Source organism: Aegilops tauschii, chromosome 5, assembly GCF_002575655.3.
Source record: "Aegilops tauschii subsp. strangulata cultivar AL8/78 chromosome 5, Aet v6.0, whole genome shotgun sequence".
Taxonomy (NCBI): domain Eukaryota; kingdom Viridiplantae; phylum Streptophyta; class Magnoliopsida; order Poales; family Poaceae; genus Aegilops; species Aegilops tauschii.
The window spans coordinates 6,984,703-7,005,489 of NC_053039.3; the positions used below are offsets into that span (position 1 = coordinate 6,984,703).

Here is a 20,787-nt window from a genome sequence, read left to right on the forward strand (position 1 = left end):
ATTGCCAAGCTGAGGATTGCATGTACTTGAACATCTATTAACTCGGTGGACTACGTGGAGATTCTACCCAACTAGTTAGGTGTGACTACAGTATATCATCAACTGAGTTCAATTGTACCCTCTGATGGACAATTCAGTCTCGTTCACTGGATTTATTTCTAAACATATTCGACGGGTTACTCTTGCAAATTTAGGACATTGTACCGTACAGGTATGTGGAGATAATACAACTGCTACTATATATAGCCTGATCTAGATCTCAACTAATAAGGAGTTCACCAGAAAAATCTAATAGTACAACTCTGTATGCTCTGTTCTATTGTCAGAGGTATAAATTGGCATTAGGCCAACGATCTGAAAGTGACAAAAGAGCTAATAAACCAAGTGCTGTTAGGGCTTTTGCAAGGATGCAGTCCAAATTCCAATGGCACTCGACATGTGCAAGAAACTATGTCCAGAAGATATGGCAGGTTTACCTGAGTTATACTGTGAGGAGCTATAGCAAAACGGCCATTGTATTGCTCAATTCAGTGCACAATAGGAGCGATTTCTTGTTCAGCACGTGGCAGGGAAGCAACTTCAGTAGGTACCAGCAGAGTAATGGTACAAACAGGGCAATTAGTCAGGTTGCTGAAGGACAGATCCATGCAGGTAGACCAAGGATCATGTTGTACAAATTTCAGGTCTCCATCAGCCAGGGGGCTTGTGTTGTACTCATTACCACCAAGGAACCAACCCAACCGTGTCAGAGAGCTCTGATCTTCAGTTGGCCAAATTCATGCATGCATTGCCATACATCGACTTGGCCACTCTCTCTCAGCAACATTGACACGGCCATGCGCCCGGGGGCGGAAAGCAGCTAGCACCACGCACATCACCCTGTCCCGGGGGGGCGCCTCCATCGGCTTCATCAGCCCCTCTGCCTCCTCGACCTCGCCTGCCCTTCCCAGCATCTCCACGGTAGACGCATAGTGCTGCAGCGCCGGCCTCATCATCCTCCTGAACACCTCCCTCCCCTCACCCACCATCCCGGCCCTCGCGCACGCGGCGAGGACCACCGTCACCGCCTTGTCATCCATCTCCCCCTCCCGTCCGCGGAACAGGCCGAGCACCGTCCGTGCGCTGGACAGATGCGGTGCGGGCAATTCGTCGAACAGCATGCGCGCGGAGTCCGGCGGGCGACCCGTGCGCGGACATCGCGCTGGAACGCGCCTCTCCGGAGCGCGGCAGCGTGGAGTGTGGCCACCAGCGAGAGAGACGGCAGCGAGGCGGCGCCACGGAGGAGCGCGGCGCAGTGCAGCCGCATGGCCGCAGCCTCGCACGGTGGCCGCTCACTGACTCCGAAGTGACCCAACAGTCCGGGAGGGGACAGGTGGGGTGGCGCGAGGAGAATGCAAGGGAGGAGGAGACGGAAGGGACACTCCGGCGGCCGGCCGGCGTTGAGATCGATTTTGATATAAAGACGAGAAGACGAGGCAGGGCGCCCTTTGGCGTCAAAGAATACGAGGCCCAGGCCCAGGTATGTAGGGCGGGCCCATGTGTGTTCTACGTGCAAGCACGTGCCAAAAGAAATCCACACAAGTTTTAAAAACTATTCTCGTTTTTTTTCATAAAATGTTCATGTTACCAAAGAATGATCTAAGGAAATATTCAGATTTAAAAAATTGTTACCTTCAAAACAAAATAAATTTTGATTTGTTTCTAAAAAAAGAATGAAAAAAACTAAGTAAAAGCCAAGAAAGTTGGAAAGTAGAATGAAAAAAAAGCATTCCTACAATATGTTGTTCGAGTCGGTATCGAGCGCCAATGGGCCGGCCTAGTCTCCATGCTCCTGTGTGTCACCCTCTTATTTGAATCATGTAGGGATAACCTTTTTTTCTCTAGCATGTTATTGTTGTCGGTTGTTTTATCTGCGTTGACTTGAGATTTAATTATGTTCTAGCGGTGTTTTTTCATAAATATATTGTGTTAGGCTATTGTTAAAGACGGTATTTGTTCTGATAAAAGAGTGGAGTTGTTTTGTGTGTTGTTGTAGTGTCCTTGCACGTTTCAGCGTCAGCGTCCGTCGACATCCCTTGGGAACTCCTATTTCATGTTGAAAGGATGAAATTGTTGCTATAATGCGGTCCCATGAAGCCCTCACTCGCTCAACTCGGCTCCCTGCTCCTCGTTCGCTTAGTTCTTTTTCGCTCACTCCAGTGCTAGCTCAGAAAAAACTAGCCGTCGTTTATTTATTTGAAAAAGGTTGTTAAATCAAAAGATGTTTGTTGATTTAAAGAAATGTTGCAAATTAACAAAACCATAATTTTTAAAAACATTAATGAACTTACAAAATATGAGTGGACCTCAAACAATGTTCATGAATTAGAAAAAAGCTTCACAAATTAGAAAATATCCATAGACTTAAAACATGTGCATGAACTTTAAATACATTTGAAAAATTAAAAATGTTCTTTAATTTCACAAAATCTGCAAGATATTTATTAAGTGTTCATGAATGAAAGTGTGAAAAAAGGAAAAAAAAAGTTGGTAAATTCACCGAGCAAGGAGATAGCTCCACGCAGCAGAGTGAAGGGGAGATCGCTCCTTTTTGAGCCGGCATAGTTACGTAGTTGATTTGAAGTTTTGTTCTTAGCCTAGTGAAACTTTTGTTTGTCATGCTTCAAATAGTATGTTTCTGTTGTATGTTGCTTAATAGTGTGTATATGTTGTGGATGGTGTTGGATGAACTATATGTATGTGGAACTCTATCAAATGGTGTTCTTTTTGCCATAGGTGTCCGATACTGATGGGCTTCGTAACAATAACCATGTGTGATGTCAATTTTTTATGTATCAGGAAACACAAACACTGACCGGCTATAGATAACAGCAGTGACTAGTTAGTGACCGACCATTGGACGGCTGATGACTGACAAGTATAGGGGATCTATTGCAGCTTTTTGACAAATAAGAGTGTCAAACCCAACGAGGAGCAAAAGGAATCTATAAGAAGTTTTTAGCAAGGTTTCACTGCAAAATCTATAAAAGTAATTTGATAGGACATTTGGTAGCAAGATAATGCATAAAATGATAAACAATAACGATAACAATAAAGTGCAACAAGTGGCACAATCCTTACATATGCTAAGGACAAGTGATTGTGTTTCTTATAGTGATTAAAACGCTCTTGAGGACACACGGGAATTTCACCAAGTTTCATTGAGTTACCTTTTGTTGTTTTGATAAGTATTGTGCGGGAAGGCATGCGCTAAGGTACTGCCTTTACTTGGACAAATAACTATTGATCATTATATCCTCCATGTAAGCATTCACAATTGCAAGAGAAATAATTAAGATAAATCTAGCATAACATTGAACTTTATCTTTAGGATCAAATCAACCCCTTGTGCAACAATTTGTAAACTAGTGTTTAGGTTTCTATCACTCTTGCTGCCAATTATCTACAAACTAATCCCACAATGTCTTCCCCTAGGCCCAACAGCAGATCTTGCGACCAGCTCATGGTTCTGGCACATGGATAGCACGTTCCCACGCACCCTTGTCTATGGCTAGTTCTTTGGTGATACTCCAGTCCTTCAGATCTCTCTTTACGGACTCCTCTCATGTCAAATTCAATCTACCCCAAAATCTCTTGACATTATCAGCACGCTTTAGCCGTCCGTTATGCACCGGAGCATTGATACGTCTCCAACGTATCTATAAGTTTTTATTATTTCATGCTATTATATTATCAATCTTGTATGCTTTATATGTCATTTTATATCACTTTTGGGAACTAACATATTAACCTAGTGCCTAGGAGGGGCCCTCGTGGCTCCGTCTGACCTAATTCCGGCGCTATAAATTTTCAAATATTACAAAAACCCCAGAGCAAGACCCGAAATAATTACTCCGCCGTTGCAAGTCTCTAGCCTCTACATCCACCTTACCGCCTCTCTGATGATGCTGATAACCCACAAGTATAGGGGATTGCAACAGTTTTCGAGGGTAGAGTATTCAACCCAAATTTATTGATTCGACACAAGGGGAGCCAAATAATATTCTCAAGTATTAGCAGTTGAGTTGTCAATTCAACCACACCTGGATAACTTAGTATCTGCAGCAAAGTATATAGTAGCAAAATAATATGGAAGTAACGGTAACGGTAGCAAAAGTAATATTTTTGGGTTTTGTAGTGATTGTAACAGTAGCAACGGAAAAGTAAATAAGCGGAGAACAATATGTGAAAAGCTCGTAGGCATTGGATCGGTGATGGAGAATTATGCCGGATGCGGTTCATCATGTAACAGTCATAACATAGGGTGACACAGAACTTGCTCCAATTCATCAATGTAATGTAGGCATGTATTCCGAATATAGTCATAGGTGCTTATGAAAAAGAACTTGCATGACATCTTTTGTCCTACCCTCCCGTGGCAGCGGGGTCCTAATGGAAACTAAGGGATATTAAGGCCTCCTTTTAATATAATACCAGACCAAAGCATTAACACATAGTGAATACATGAACTCCTCAAACTACGGTCATCACCGGGAGTGGTCCCGATTATTGTCACTTCGGGGTTGCCGGATCATAACACATAGTAGGTGACTATAGACTTGCAAGATAGGATCAAGAACTCACATATATTCATGAAAACATAATAGGTTCAGATCTGAAATCATGGCACTCGGGCCCTAGTGACAAGCATTAAGCATAGCAAAGTCATAGCAACATCAATCTCAGAACATAGTGGATACTAGGGATCAAACCCTAACAAAACTAACTTGATTACATGATAAATCTCATCCAACCCATCACCGTCTAGCAAGCCTACGATGGAATTACTCACGCACGGTGGTGAGCATCATGAAATTGGTGATGGAGGATGGTTGATGATGACGACGGCGACGGATTCCCCTCTCCGAAGCCCCGAACGGACTCTAGATCAGCCCTCCCGAGAGAGTTTAGGGCTTGGCGGCGGCTCCGTATCGTAAAACGCGATGAATCTTTCTCTCTGATTTTTTTCTCCCCGAACACAAATATATGGAGTTGGATTTGAGGTCGGTGGAGCTCCAGGGGGCCCACGAGGCAGGGGGGCGCGCCCAGGGGTGCAGGCGCGCCCTCCACCCTCGTGGCTAGGGTGTGGGCCCCCTGGCCTTGATTCTTTCGCCAGTATTTTTTATTATTTCCAAAAATAATCTCCGTGGAGTTTCAGGTCATTCCGAGAACTTTCGTTTCTGCACATAAATAACACCATGGCAATTCTGCTGAAAACAGCGTCAGTCCGAGTTAGTTCCATTCAAATCATGCAAGTTAGAGTCCAAAACAAGGGAAAAAGTGTTTGGAAAAGTAGATACGACGGAGACATATCAACTCCCCCAAGCTTAAACCTTTGCTTGTCCTCAAGCAATTCAGTTGATAAACTGAAAGTGATAAAGAAAAACTTTTACAAACTCTGTTTGCTCTTGTTGTTGTAAATATGTAAAGCCAGCATTCAAGTTTTTAGCAAGGATTATAACTAACCATATTCACAATAACACTTAGGTCTCATGTTTACTGATATCAATGGCATAATCAACTAGCGAGCAATAATAATAAATCTCGGATGACAACGCTTTCTCAAAACAATCATGATATGATATAACAAGATGGTATCTCACTAGCCCTTTCTGAGACCGCAAAACATAAATGCAGAGCACCTTTAAAGCTCAAGGACTGACTAAACATTGTAATTCATGGTAAAAGAGATCCAGTCATAGTCATACCCAATATAAATTAATAGTAACTGACGCAAATGACAGCGGTGCTCTCCAGCTAGTGCTTTTTAATAAGAGGGTGATGGCTCAACTTAAAAGTAAATAGATAGGCCATTCGCAGAGGGAAGCAGGGATTTGTAAAGGTGCCAGAGCTCGATTTTGAAATAGAGATAAATAATATTTTGAGCGGCATACTTTCATTGTCAACATAACAACCAAGAGATGGCGATATCTTCCATGCTACACACATTATAGGCGGTTCCCAAACAGAATGGTAAAGTTTATACTCCCCCTCCACCAATAAGCATCAATCCATGGCTTGCTCGAAACAATGAGTGCCTCCAACTAACAACAGTCCCAGGGGAGTTTTGTTTGCAATTATTTTGATTTGGTTTGCATAAAGCATGGGACTGGGCATCCCGGTGACCAGCCATTTTCTCGTGAGTAAGGAGCGGAGTCCACTCCTCTTGAGAATAACCCGCCTAATATGGAAGATACGGACAACCCTAGTTGATACATGAGCTATTCGAGCATACAAAACGGAATTTCATTTGAAGGTTTAGAGTTTGGCACATACAAATTTACTTGGAACGGCAGGTAGATACCGCATATAGGAAGGTATAGTGGACTCATATGGAATAACTTTGGGGTTTAAGGAATTGGATGCACAAGCAGTATTCCCGCTTAGTACAAGTGAAGGCTAGCAAAAGACTGGAAAGCGACCAACTAGAGAGCGACAACAGTCATGAACATGCATTAAAATTAATAAACATTGAGTACAAGCATGAGTAGGATATAATCCACCATGAACATAAATATCGTGAAGGCTATGTTGATTTGTTTCAACTACATGTGTGAACATGTGCCAAGTCAAGTCACTTGAATCATTCAAAGGAGGATACCATCCTATCATACCACATCATAATCATTTTAATAGCATGTTGGCACGCAAGGTAAACCATTATAAACTCCTAGATAATTAAGCATGGCATAAGCAACTATAATCTCTAATTGTGATTGCAAACATGTTTATTCATAATAGGCTGAATCAGGAACGATGAACTAATCATATTTACAAAAACAAGAGAGGTCGAGTTCATACCAGCTTCTCTCATCTCAATCAGTCCATCATATATCGTCATAATTGCCTTTCACTTGCACAACCGAATGATGTGAATAATAATAATAGTGCACGTGCATTGGACTAAGCTGGAATCTACGAGCATTTAATAAATAGGAGAAGACAAGGCAATATGGGCTCTTGGTTAAATCAACAATAATGCATTTAAGAGCCACTTCAACAATTTAATCATGGTCTTCTCCTATCGACCCCCCCAAAAAAGAAAAGAAATAAAACTATTTACACGGGAAAGCTCCCAACAAGCAAAAGAAGAACGGGAAATCTTTTTGGGTTTTCTTTTAATTATTACTACTACAGCAAGAAAGTAAACTAGCTAAAAGCTACAACTAATTTTTTTGGTTTTTCTTAAGGTTTATCAAACACATAAGAAGAAAGCATAAAAGAAAAAAAAACTAGCATGGATATTACAGTGAAAGATTATGAGCACCGACATCTAGCAATGAGTGTGTGAATATGAATGTAATGTCGGTGAGAGATACGTACTCCCCCAAGCTTAGGCTTTTGGCCTAAGTTGGTTTATTGCCACGGATGGCCTGGCGGATATCCAAAGTTGTAGTTGGGGTCGTACTGAGATGAAGAAGACTCTGATTGCCACTGGTTGGCAATCATCTCCGGATCCCACTGGTAATTAGACTGTCGTGGAGGATCAAATTGTGGTTCCGACTCTGGCTCTGTGGCTGATGTAGGGTTCTGGTAGGTGTGAATGGCCGCCAGCGGAATGAGATACTGGCCTGCAGATAAATCAAACAAGGAAGGAGCAAGCAAGGTAATAGTCTCAGGATGATGTTTATCAAAGAACAATTTGTATTTAAGCTCCCCCTCCCTATTCTTTACAATAAAATCATGCGCTACCATACTCTTATAATCTAAATAAACAGTAGGCAACAATTTTTCTTCTTTTTCATAGTGCCTAATAGGTATGTTATTGTATGCAGCAAGGCGTGAAGCATAAACACCTCCAAAGATGCGGCCCTTTGTACGGTTCAGACTTAACCGTTTGGCAATAATACTGCCCATACTAATAGAGTCGTCACGGAATAAACCATGGAACAAAATAATAATATCAGGAACACTAAGGTTTCCATAGTTTCCGCGACCAATTAAGCAGCGACTAGCAAATATTGCAAAGTAGCGTAAAATAGGAAAATGTATGCTAGTGATTCTTGCATCGGAAACCTTCCTAGTTTCCCCTACAGTAATAGTGTCAATAAACCCGTCCACATCTTTACGATGTGGTTCCTCTAAGCTACCCTCGAAAGGTATTTTGCAAACCTTGCAAAATTCATATAGTGACATCTTCTTAACCACATCATATAAATGAAACTCTACTCAAGGAGGTGATTCCTTAGGATAATAGTAGAAGTTTTGCACAAAAGTATTGGTGAGTAAGAGATACTGTTCGCGTTGGTCGCGGAGGAAGTCGGTGAGGCCTGCATTCTCAGCCAATTCATAAAAATCATCATAAATCCCGGTTTCTCTCAAGAAATCATCGGAAGGCCATTCACACGGCCGAACCTCCGCGGTGCGAGGCAGATTATATTTGGGCCTCTCTGCTTCTTCACTTTTCTTTTCCTTCGAGCTTCGGCTCGATGAGCCCCTCAAAAATCTCTTCATAATTTTCTGAGAATTTCTGAAATTTTTAGTAACTTCAAATGAAAGTGAACCAAGCTCAACAAAATTGATAGCAACTACTCCTACAAGTGCCTAGAACCTATATCATGCATTAGAACTACTTGGAACCATATAAATTTGACATGCAAGCTCAAGAACATGGTCACCTAGGCAGCACAAATTTGCAATGAATAAAGCACTAGAACAAAAACTAATTGGACCAATGGAGGAGTCACATACCAAGGAACAATCCCCCAAAGCAGTTTTGTGAGAGGTGCTTTGAGCAAGGAGATCGAAAATCGCAGCAAAATGAGCTAGAACTCGTGCTTGAGCTGGATGGTGATTTTTTTTGGGAGGAAGAAGAAGTGTGTGGTGGCTGGCATAAGTGGAGGGGGGCCACCGTGGGCCCACGAGGCAGGGGGCACGCCCAGGGGGGTGGGCGCGCCCTGGACCCTCGTGCCCAGGTGCTTGCTCCCCATGTTGTATTCTCAGTGCCAGATATTCTGAAATATTCCAGAAAAAATCCTAAATTGGCAGGGCATTTAGAGAACTTTTATTTTCGGGGTATTTTTATATTGCACGGATAATTCAGAAAACAGGCAAAAAAATACTATTTTTACTTTATTTCAACTAAATAACAGAAAGTAAAAGGAGGGTACAGAAGGTTGTGCTTTCTAACTTCATCCATCTCATGCTCATCAAAAGGAATCCATTAACAAGGTTGATCAAGTCTTGTTAACAAACTCATTTCGAGTAACATGAAACCGGAGAAATTTCGAATAACACTATGTTACCTCAACGGGGATATGCACATCCCCAATAATAAGAATATCATATTTCTTCTTGATAGTAGGAAGAGGAAATTCAAAACCTCCAAAAATAATCGATGGAATTTTTCCAATAGAATTGATACTGTGGACTTGAGGTTGTTTCCTCAGAAAGTGTACCGTATGCTCATTACCATTAACATGAAAAGTGACATTGCCTTTGTTGCAATCAATAATAGCCCCTAAAATATTCAAAAAAGGTCTTCCAAGAATAATAGACATACTATCGTCCTTGGGAATATCAAGAATAACAAAGTCCGTTAAAATAGTAACGTTTGCAACTACAACAGGCACATCCTCACAAATACTGACATGTATAGCAGTTGATTTACCAGCCATTTGCAAGGATATTTCAGTAGGTGTCAACTTATTCAAATCAAGTCTACGATATAAAGAGAGAGGCATAACACTAACACCGGCTCCAAGATCACATAAAGCAGTTCTAACATAGTTTCTTTTAATGGAGCATGGTATAGTTGGTACTCCTGGATCTCCTAGTTTCTTAGGTATTCCACCCTTAAAAGTATAATTAGCAAGCATGGTGGAAATTTCAGCTTCTGATATCTTTCTTTTATTAGTAACAATATCTTTCATGTACTTAGCATAAGGATTCATTTTGAGCATATCAGTTCATAGCATACGCAAGAAGATAGGTCTAATCATTTCAGCAAAGCGCTCAAAATCCTCATCATCCTTTTTCTTGGATGGTTTGGGAGGAAAAGGCATGGGTTTCTGAACCCATGGTTCCCTTTCTTTACCGTGTTTCCTAGCAACAAAGTATCTCTTATCATAACGTTGATTCTTTGATTGTGGGTTATCAAGATCAATAGCAGGTTCAATTTCTACATCATTGTCATTGCTAGGTTGAGCATCACCATGAACATCATCCTTAACATTATCACTAGTTTCATGTTCATTACCAGATTGTGTTTCCGCATCAGAAATAGAAATATCGTTTGGATTCTCAGGTGTGTCAACAACAGGTTCACTAGGAGCATGCAAAGTCCTTTCATTTTTCTTTTTCTTCTTTTTAGAAGGACTAGGTGCATCTATATTATTTCTCTAAGAATCTTGCTCAATTCTCTTAGGGTGGCCTTCAGGATACAAAGGTTCCTGAGTCATTTTACCAGTTCTAGTAGCCACTTTAACAGCAAAATCATTATTCTTACTATTTAATTCATTGAGCAAATCATTCTGAGCTTTAAGTACTTGTTCTACTTGAGTGGTAACCATAGAAGCATGTTTACTAATGAGTTTAAGTTCACCTTTAACTCTAGACATATAATCACCCAAGTGTTCAATCATATAAGCATTTTGTTTTAATTGTCTACCAAAATAAGCATTAAAATCTTCTTGCTTAACCATAAAGTTATCAAACTCATCCAAACATTGGCTAGCAAACTTAGTAGGAGGGATTTCAGCTTTATCATATCTGTAGAGAGAATTTACCTTTACTACCTGTGTTGGGTTATTAAGACCATGAGTTTCTTCAATAGGTGATGGATTAAGACCATATATTTCTTCAACAGGCGGTAAATTAAGACCATGTATTTCTTCAATAGGAGGTAAATTCTTAACAGCTTCAGCTTTTATACCTTTTTCTTTCATAGATTTCTTTGACTCTTGCATATCTTCAGGACTGAGAAATAGAACACCTCTTTTCTTAGGAGTTGGTTTAGGAATGGGCTCAGGAAGTGTCCAATTATTTTCATTTGTCAACATATTATTCAATATAATTTCAGCTTCATCCGGTGTTCCTTCCCTGAAAACAGAACCAGCACAACTATCCAGGTAATCTCTGGAAGCATCGGTTAGTCCATTATAAAAGATATCAAGTATTTCATTTTTCTTAAGAGTATGATCAGGCAAAGCATTAAGTAATTGGAGAAGCCTCCCCCAAGCTTGTGGGAGACTCTCTTCTTCAATTTGCACAAAATTATATATATCCCTTAAGGCTGCTTGTTTCTTATGAGCAGGGAAATATTTAGCAGAGAAGTAATAAATTATATCCTGGGGACTAAATAAACCTTAATAAAATAAATAAAACTAAATAAACCTTAACAAAATAAATAAAACTAAATAAACCTTAATAAAATAAAATAAAGTAAACTATAGTAACTACAATAAATAAACCTTAATAAATTAAGTAAAAATAGCAGCAGTAAAATAAATAAAAATAGCAGCAGTAAAATAAATAAAAATAAAATAATTAAAGTAAAATACATAAGTAATTAGAAATAAAATAAATAAGTTTTTTGTCGTAAGTAGAAACAAAACAAAACAAATAAAGCAAAAGAGAAAAAAAATAGAGGAAAAAATTATGCCACCTACTGGGCCACAACGGCCTGAATACGACTAGAAACCCATCCATGAGCCAGGATTCAGGCCCGCAGAAGGCCCAGTAGGCCCCACAGGAAAATAGAACAGTTAGGCCCGAAAGGCTGCAATTGAGAGGAGTTCGAGAGGGTGGGCGCAGCAGCGCTTATAAACCACTCTCGAGCTCTCTCAACTAGCGAGGTGGGACTAAACTTTTGACGTGGGGCAGCACAAGGCCTTTGGTCCCGGTTGGTGCCACCAACCGGGACTAAAGGGGGCATTGGTCCCGGTTCGTGGCACCAACCGGGACCAAAGGCCTTTAGTCCCGGTTGGTGCCACGAACCGGGACCAAAGAGTTCCCTATATATACCCCATCGCCACAGCAGAGCACTCCACAGTGCTCTGTTTTTTCTGGCCGGCGAGGGGAGGGCATTTGGGTGCTCTAGCTCACCTCCTATGCACATGAGGTGTTCGATGAAATGTCTGAGCCACACTAGTTAATCTTTGTCCTCTCGAAACTCGACCTCCGAGCTCCATTTTCCCCGAGATTTGTCTAGGTTTAGCGGTCCGTCACGTCCCGTCCCCGTCTTCACCGCCGTCGATCGCCCGCGCCGATCTCGTCGCCAGCACCACCGTGGTGAGCCTCTTGTTCTTATCTTCTTTCTGAAAGGAAAAAATTCTTACTTTAGATAGTTACTTTTATTATTCCTTCTTATTACATAGTGCGATGGTTTTGGTATCCGCCCCCGTCGGCCCTTGTCCTGTCTATGATTCGGATGGGGTATATATTATCTTTTTATAACTATTTGGTTCATTTATTGTTTATGACAAATATACCGACCAACGTGACATAGATTTTATTTATCTAGGAGGTGGTTGAACCGGAAATTCTAACCGACCCTATTGTCGAGAGGTTAAATTTAGTTGAAGAAGAAAACAATTACTTGAAGGAAAAAATAAAAAAATTGAGGAGGAGAAGATGATATTGGAGTTGCATGTTGCGGATGTCATCGATGATCACAAGATCAAGATGGATGCAATGCGCTTGAAGATTAGAAAGATTAGAAAATATGACATTCATACCGAGGCTTGGTATCATTATGCCGTTGGATCAATTGTTACCTTGGTTGCGATTATGATCGCATTTGTTTTCGCATTGAAATGTTTTACATAGTTTCAATGTATGGTTTAATTAATTAGATGCTCTGGAGAGCTATATATATGTTGTTAGATGAGAACTATGTATGTACTTTGGTTCTAATGTGATGATGAACTTCTATTAATTTGGTCACTTAATTATCTATTCATGATGCTCTGTAATGGTTTTGACACACTTAATTATATATAATGCACGCAGATGAACCGGCAATGGATGTACGGTGACAGACACACCTCCGAGTACATTAAGGGCGTGCATGATTTTCTCGAAGTGGCTGAGGCAAACAAGCAGAATGGTTTTATGTGTTGTCCATGCCCTATATGTGGGAATACGAAGTCTTACTCTGACCGGAAAATCCTTCACACCCACCTGCTTTACAAGGGTTTCATGCCACACTATAATGTTTGGACGAGGCACGGAGAAATAGGGGTTATGATGGAAGATGGCGAAGAAGAAGAGGACGATGACAACTATGTGCCCCCTGAATACGGTGATGCTGCAACGGGGGAAGCTGCTGAAGATCAAGAGGAACCAGACGATGTGCCCAATGATGCTGCAAGGGGGGAGCTGCTGAAGATCAAGAGGAACCAGTGCCCGATGATGATGATCTCCGCCGGGTCATAGTCGATGCAAGGACGCAATGCGAAAGTCAAAAGGAGAAGCTGAAGTTCGATCGCATGTTAGAGGATCACAAAAAAGGGTTGTACCCCAATTGCGAAGATGGCAACACAAAGCTCGGTACCGTACTGGAATTGCTGCAGTGGAAGGCAGAGAATGCTGTGCCTGACAAAGGATTTGAGAAGCTATTGAAAATATTGAAGAAGAAGCTTCCAAAGGATAACGAATTTCCCGACAGTACATACGCAGCAAAGAAGGTCGTATGCCCTCTAGGATTGGAGGTGCAGAAGATACATGCATGCCCTAATGACTGCATCCTCTACCGCGGTGCGTACAAGGATCTGAACACATGCCCGGTATGCGGTGCATTGCGGTATAAGATCAGACGAGATGACCCTGGTGATGTTGATGGCGAGCCCCCCAGGAAGAGGGTTCCTGCAAAGGTGATGTGGTATGCTCCTATAATACCACGGTTGAAACGTCTGTTTAGAAACGAAGAGCATGCCAAGTTGATGCGATGGCACAGTGAGGACCGTAAGAAAGACGGGAAGTTGAGAGCACCCGCTGACGGGTCGCAGTGGAGAAAAATCGAGAGTAAGTACTGGGCTGAGTTTGCAGCTGACCCAAGGAACGTATGGTTTGGTTTAAGCGCGGATGGCATTAATCCTTTCGGGGAGCAGAGCAGCAATCACAGCACCTGGCCCGTGACTCTATGTATGTATAACCTTCCTCCTTGGATGTGCATGAAGCGGAAGTTCATTATGATGCCAGTTCTCATCCAAGGCCCTAAGCAACCCGGCAACGACATTGATGTGTACCTAAGGCCATTAGTTGAAGAACTTTTACAGCTGTGGAATGGAAACGGTGTACGTACGTGGGATGAGCACAAACAGGAGGAATTTAACCTGCACGCGTTGCTGTTTGTAACCATCAATGATTGGCCCGCTCTCAGTAACCTTTCAGGACAGACAAACAAGGGATACCACGCATGCACGCACTGTTTAGATGACACTAAAAGTATATACCTGGACAAAAGCAGGAAGAATGTGTACCTGGGCCATCGTCGATTTCTTCCGACCAACCATCAATGTCGAAAGAAAGGCAAGCATTTCAAAGGCGAGGCAGATCACCGGAAGAAGCCCGCCATGCTTACCGGTGATCACGTACTTACTATGGTCAATGATTTACATGTAATCTTTGGAAAGGGTCCCGGCGGACTAGCTGTTCCGAATGACGCTGAGGGACACGCACCCATGTGGAAGAAGAAATCTATATTTTGGGACCTACCCTACTGGAAAGAGCTAGAGGTCCGCTCTTCAATCAACGTGATGCACGTGACGAAGAACCTTTGCGTGAACCTGCTAGGCTTCTTGGGCGTGTATGGGAAGACAAAAGATACACCTGAGGCACGGGAGGACCTGCAACGTTTGCACGAAAAAGACGGCATGCCTCCGAAGCAATATGAAGGTCCTGCCAGCTACGCTCTTATGAAAGAAGAGAAAGAAATCTTCTTTGAATGCCTGCTCAGTATGAAGGTCCCGACTGGCTTCTCGTCGAATATAAAGGGAATAATAAATATGCCAGAGAAAAAGTTCTAGAACCTAAAGTCTCATGACTACCACGTGATTATGACGCAACTGCTTCCGGTTGCATTGAGGGGGCTTCTATCGGAAAACGTCCGATTAGCCATTGTGAAGCTATGTGCATTCCTCAATGCTATCTCTCAGAAGGTGATCGATCCAGAAATCATACCAAGGCTAAGGAGTGATGTGGCGCAATGTCTTGTCAGTTTCGAGCTGGTGTTCCCACCATCCTTCTTCAATATCATGACGCACGTCCTAGTTCATCTAGTCGACGAGATTGTCATTCTGGGGCCCGTATTTCTACACAATATGTTCCCCTTTGAGAGGTTCATGGGAGTCCTAAAGAAATATGTCCGTAACCGCACTAGGCCAGAAGGAAGCATCTCCATGGGCCATCAAACAGAGGATGTCATTGGGTTTTGGGTTGACTTCATTCCTGGCCTTAAGAAGATAGGTCTCCCTAAATCGCGGTATGAGGGGAGACTGACTGGAAAAGGCACGCTTGGAGGGGGGACTCAATAATATGCAGGGACAGATATTCTTGGTCTCAAGCACACTACACAGTTCTACAGAACTCTACCTTGGTGACCCCGTATGTCGATGAACACAAGAACAGTCTGCGCTCCAAACACCCGGAGCAGTGTGACGACTGGATTACATGTGAACACATCAGGACTTTCAGCAGTTGGTTGGAAACACGTCTCAGAGGTGACACCACTGTTTGTGATGAGTTGTACTCATTGTCCAGGGGACCATCTTCGACTGTATTGACTTACAAAGTATACGAGATAAATGGGAATACATTTTACACGATCGCCCAAGATCAAAAGAGCACCAACCAAAACAGCGGTGTCCGCTTTGATGCAGCAACCGAGAGGGAAAGGACACATATTATGGTTACATAATGGACATATGGGAACTTGACTACGGACATGATTTTAAGGTCCCTTTGTTTAAGTGCAAATGGGTCAATCTGTCAGGAGGCGGGGTACAGGTAGACCCACAGTACGGAATGACAACAGTGGATCTGAACAATCTTGGGTACACTGACGAACCGTTCGTCCTAGCCAATGATGTGGCACAGGTTATCTATGTGAAGGACATGTCTACCAGACCGAGGAAAAAAAGATAAGGAAGCGAATACATCATACGATGAGCTAAAGCGCCACATAGTTCTTTCAGGAAAAAGGGACATTGTGGGAGTGGAGGGCAAGACAAACATGTCTGAAGATTATGAAAAGTTTCATGAAATTCCTCCCTTCAAAGTCAAGGTTGACCCAAGCATCCTGATAAACGATGAAGATTATCGATGGTTACGGCGCAATAAGCAAATGACACAAGCGAAGAAAAAGTGAAGACTTTCTCCCGCAACTATTATGATGATACCATGCCAACTTTGTAATAGACGAGTATGATACCATTGTCTGTTTTGTACAAGAAGTGCATCTAGTTTTTGCCGTAACCCTCTCAACTTTCTTGCACATGCTATGTGGATGAAATGATGATACCATGCCAACTTTCAACCTTTTCAGAGTTCATTTGAAATGCTTTTCAATTTTAGGGTCTTATAGCTAAAAATTATGCCACCTACTGGGCCACCACGGCCTGAATAAGATTAGAAACCCATCCATGGGCCAGGATTCAGGCCCGCAGAAGGCCCAGTAGGCCCACAGGCATGTACAGAGAGGTTAGGCCCGTAAGCCTGCTTTAGAGAGGAGCTCGACAGCTCAGGCGCACCGCACCTTATAAAATTTATGAAACTAAAATTAACAAAGTATTTTCTGTTCAAAACATTACAAGAAACCTCTATTATTATTGAAACTAAAATCATATAAAATTGATGCAACTAAAATTATCGAAGTATTTTCTGTTCAAAATCATTAAAAGCAAAAAGAATTTTCATAAAGAACTTTTTCTGATAGAAACTTTAATAGCAAAAAGAATTATCATAAAGTAAAATAAATAAGTAATTAGAAACAAAATAAAATAAAATAAATAAGTTTTTTGTTGTAAGTAGAAACAAAACAAAATAAATAAAGCAAAAAAGAAAACAAAAAACTAAATACAGCAAAAAAATTCATAAAGAACTTTTTTTGATAGAAACTTTAATAGCAAAAAGAATTATCATAAAGTAAAATAAATAAGTAATTAGAAAAAAATAAAATAAAAAAAATAAGTTTTTTGTTGTAAGTAGAAACAAAACAAAATAAATAAAGCAAAAAAGAAAACAAAAAAATAAATACAGCAAAAAAAATTGTTGGGGCGCTGCCCGCTTGGCCTTCCAACCCTCAGGTTTGCAAATACAGGCCCAGAAGGGCTAGAAGGCTAAACGGGCAGCGCGCCAAAGTTAGGCCCAGAAGCCTGCTATAGAGAGGAGTTCGGAATAGCAGCCGCGCCGCGGCTTTTAAACTGGTGCGGGCGTCCCTCGGCTAGCGAGGTGGGACTAAACTTTTGGCCGCGACGCGGGCAGCAAGAGGCCTTTGGTTCCGGTTGGTGCCACCAACCGGGACTAAAGGGTGGCATTGGTCCCGGTTGGTGCCACGAACCGGGACCAATGTCGTTGCTATATAACCAGGACTTGTGAAAATTTCACATCTCCCTCGCCTCCCTCGCCAGTTGCCCCCGCCGCCAGGCTGCCCAAATCGCTCGCGCGCTCCTCGTCGCCGTCGCCGCCGCCGGCCGCCATCCCTGTCTCCCCGTGCCCCTGCCCCGCGCCCGAGCCCACGCCGGCCACCGCCCCGTGCCCCTGCCCCGTCCCCGAGCACGCACGGCCGCGCCCCTGCACCCCGGCCCGCCCCCACCATTGTCGTCGTCGCCGGCGCCCGCTCCCACTGCCGCCCCTGCCTCGACGCCGCCCCTCCTCCCCGTTCGGTCTGGCTCCGGCGACCCCCTTTCCTCCCTGTCCCCTCGATCCTCTTCATATAATTTTTTTTCATATAATTTTTTTTCATATGCATATGTAGATTATATGGATGGATGGATGATGTATATGTTCATTATATGGATGGATGGATGATGTATGTTTTTTTTTCATATAATTTTTTTAGGCAGATTTTTAGAATTTTTTGTGTATGTATGTTATGTTTATATGTATGTATGTATGTTCATATGTATGTATGTTTATATGCAAAGCATATGCAAAGAAAATGTATGAATGGTCATATGCAAAGAAAAATGTATGTATGGTCATATGCAAAGAAAATGTATGTACGTATGTTCGTATGAAAGAAAATTGTATGTATGTATGTTCATATGCATATGCAAAGACAATGTATGTTCATATGCATATGCAAAGAAAATGTATGTTCATATATATGATGATATGTTCATATAAAAAGGAAAATAAGAAGAGGAAGAAAGGAGAAGAAGAGGAGAGGAAGAAGAGGAGAAATAAATAAGAAGAGGAAAAAAGAAGAGGAGAAGAAGAAAGGAATAGAAGAGAAGAAGAAAAAATAGAATTTTTTTCTATTTTTTCTTCTTCTCTCCTCTATTCCTTTCTTCTTCTCCTCTTTTTTTTTCTTCTTTTTTTTCTTCGATCTTCTCCTCTATTCCTTTTCTTCTTCTCCTCTTTTTATTTCTTCTTCGTTTTCTTATGTTTTATCGGGTCTGTCGTCGTCGATATACCCCTCTCCCGATAACTTCAACACGAGGGGGGGTCGATATACCCCCTCCCCGCCGATAATATTATTTTCCCATGTACGTATGTCGTTGTTGTCGATATAACCCCCTCCCGATAACTTCAACACGTGGGGGGGGTCGATATACCCCCTCCCCGATAACATTATTTTCCCATGTATGTATGTCGTCGTTGTCGTAATATATAACTCCCTGCCAGATAACTTCGACATGATGGACGGTCGATATTTATACCCCCTCTCGACCGTGATAACTTATACCACGGGAGCACCCCCTGGCCCTCTCGCTCGACCAAAACTCTCTAGGACACCCAAACCCTAGAAAAAAACGATGTCGGTCTCCTACCCCCTCCCGCCGCGCCCCTACCCTTGAAGCGTTGCCTAGGCCACCCCAAACCCGGAATAAGCTAGGTCTACGTTTGCACTAATATATCCACCTGTTGTCATGTTTGTGTAATAATTGCCATGTTGTAATATTTGCAGAAACAATGGAGCACGGACGAGACGAGCAAGCAGAAGAGGTGTTGGGGGACATTATCTTAGCCGGAGGTGATATCTTGTCGTATCTTAACGACAATGATGGTCTGGAAGAACAGGGTGAAGAAGCAGGCTACGGTGATCGAAGAGTGGAGGAGGAAAGACATGATTATGATGGCTCCGGTGACCCAATGCTGGTGCAAGAAGGAGCCCGTGGTGACGGCTCCGGTGACCGAACAGAGTCCGGCCAGGTAAATATATTAGTTAAGCCTGTGCTGACTAGCTAATTGATGCATTCATTGTTTTGGTATGTACACATATTAATTAACACTCGTCTTTCTTCTTTTTTCTAGCCCTCCGGATCGAGCACAACTGCGGTAAAGAGACGAGGCCCGAAGAGAAAGTTGCGCTCGGATGAAAGGTTTGAGATCACAGCAATCACGCGCGACGGCCAACCAATTGAACCCATCCGGACAAAGGATGCATTTGCTGCTCAGTGTGGGGTTCTAGTTAGGGACAAGATCCCGATCAGCATCCACCAATGGTATAAGCCTAAGAGGGAAGACCCTGAGGTGTCTTATGTCAATGATATGCAGAAAGATGATCTTTGGACTGAGCTGAAGGCAAATTTCACCCTACCGCCAGAGGAGGATCCGGAGAAGCCAGTTATAGAGCAATTAATCAAGTCTCATGCTCTTAAGAAGATGGCAGACCTATTCAGGAGGTGGAAGAATGAGCTGAAAACGTTTGTCGACAAAGAAGAGACACCAGAATTCATCGGCCGGTATGAGAAGATCAGAGATCACTGGCCCGCATTTGTGGCCCACAAGACATCGGAAAAGAGTAAGAAGATGTCAGCGACAAACAAGAAGAATGCTGCAAAGAAGAAGCTTCACCATCGCACGGGGTCAGGTGGCTACCTCAAAGCCCGACCTAAGTGGGCCAAGGCTGAGAATGATCTGCTTGAAAAAGGGATCGAACCACAGACAATGAACTGGACAGACCGTTGCCGGACTTGGTTCTTCGGGGCTGGCGGAACCTTGGACCCTATATCAGGGAGGTGCGTTTGGACGAACGAGCTTTTGAGAATACCAGTTAAGAAGATTCAGCAATATATCGATGCAGCGCAGGAAGGGACGTTCGTTCCAGACAGAGAGAACGACGAGCTCACAATGGCCCTCGGGAATCCTGAGCACCCTGGACGGACACGAGGCACGCCAGGCTCCGTTTCGTGGAAGGCTGGTTTTCCGGACGTGGGCGGTTACAAAAGCCAGGAGAGGAGGAAAAAAGTGGAGCAGATCCAAATTAAGAAGCTGCACGAAAGGGTTCAAGCGCTAGAGGAACGAGACGGCAATCGACATGCCGAAACTGCCCCCGAAGCTACACTGCCATCTCAGCGGAGAAGCAGCGTGGCTTCCACCGAGCTGCTTCAGCATGGAGTCTCAACATTGCCACCTTATGGCGGAATGGCAGAACTTCAAAGTCAAGGCGGCTGTTGGCTCTGTTTTACCTCCTGAACCCGGCGCAACCTACCACTGCCGGCTGATTCCAGAAGGATATGCTAGGGTGATGGTGGATGAAATAACGGAGGGATTTGAGGAGCTCCAGCTTGACCACCCTACCGGTGATGGGGAGACTCGGCTAGGTTCTGCTCTGAAGACTCCATGCCTATGGCGGAAGGA

At 42.8% G+C, this 20,787-nt stretch overlaps 1 pseudogene; it reads right to left on the bottom strand.

Annotated features, from left to right (window-relative positions):
• Positions 1–429: 429 nt before the first annotated feature.
• LOC120963778 (pentatricopeptide repeat-containing protein At5g15340, mitochondrial-like) lies at positions 430–2,519 on the bottom strand (annotated as a pseudogene).
• Between the last annotated feature and the right edge of the window lie 18,268 nt (positions 2,520–20,787).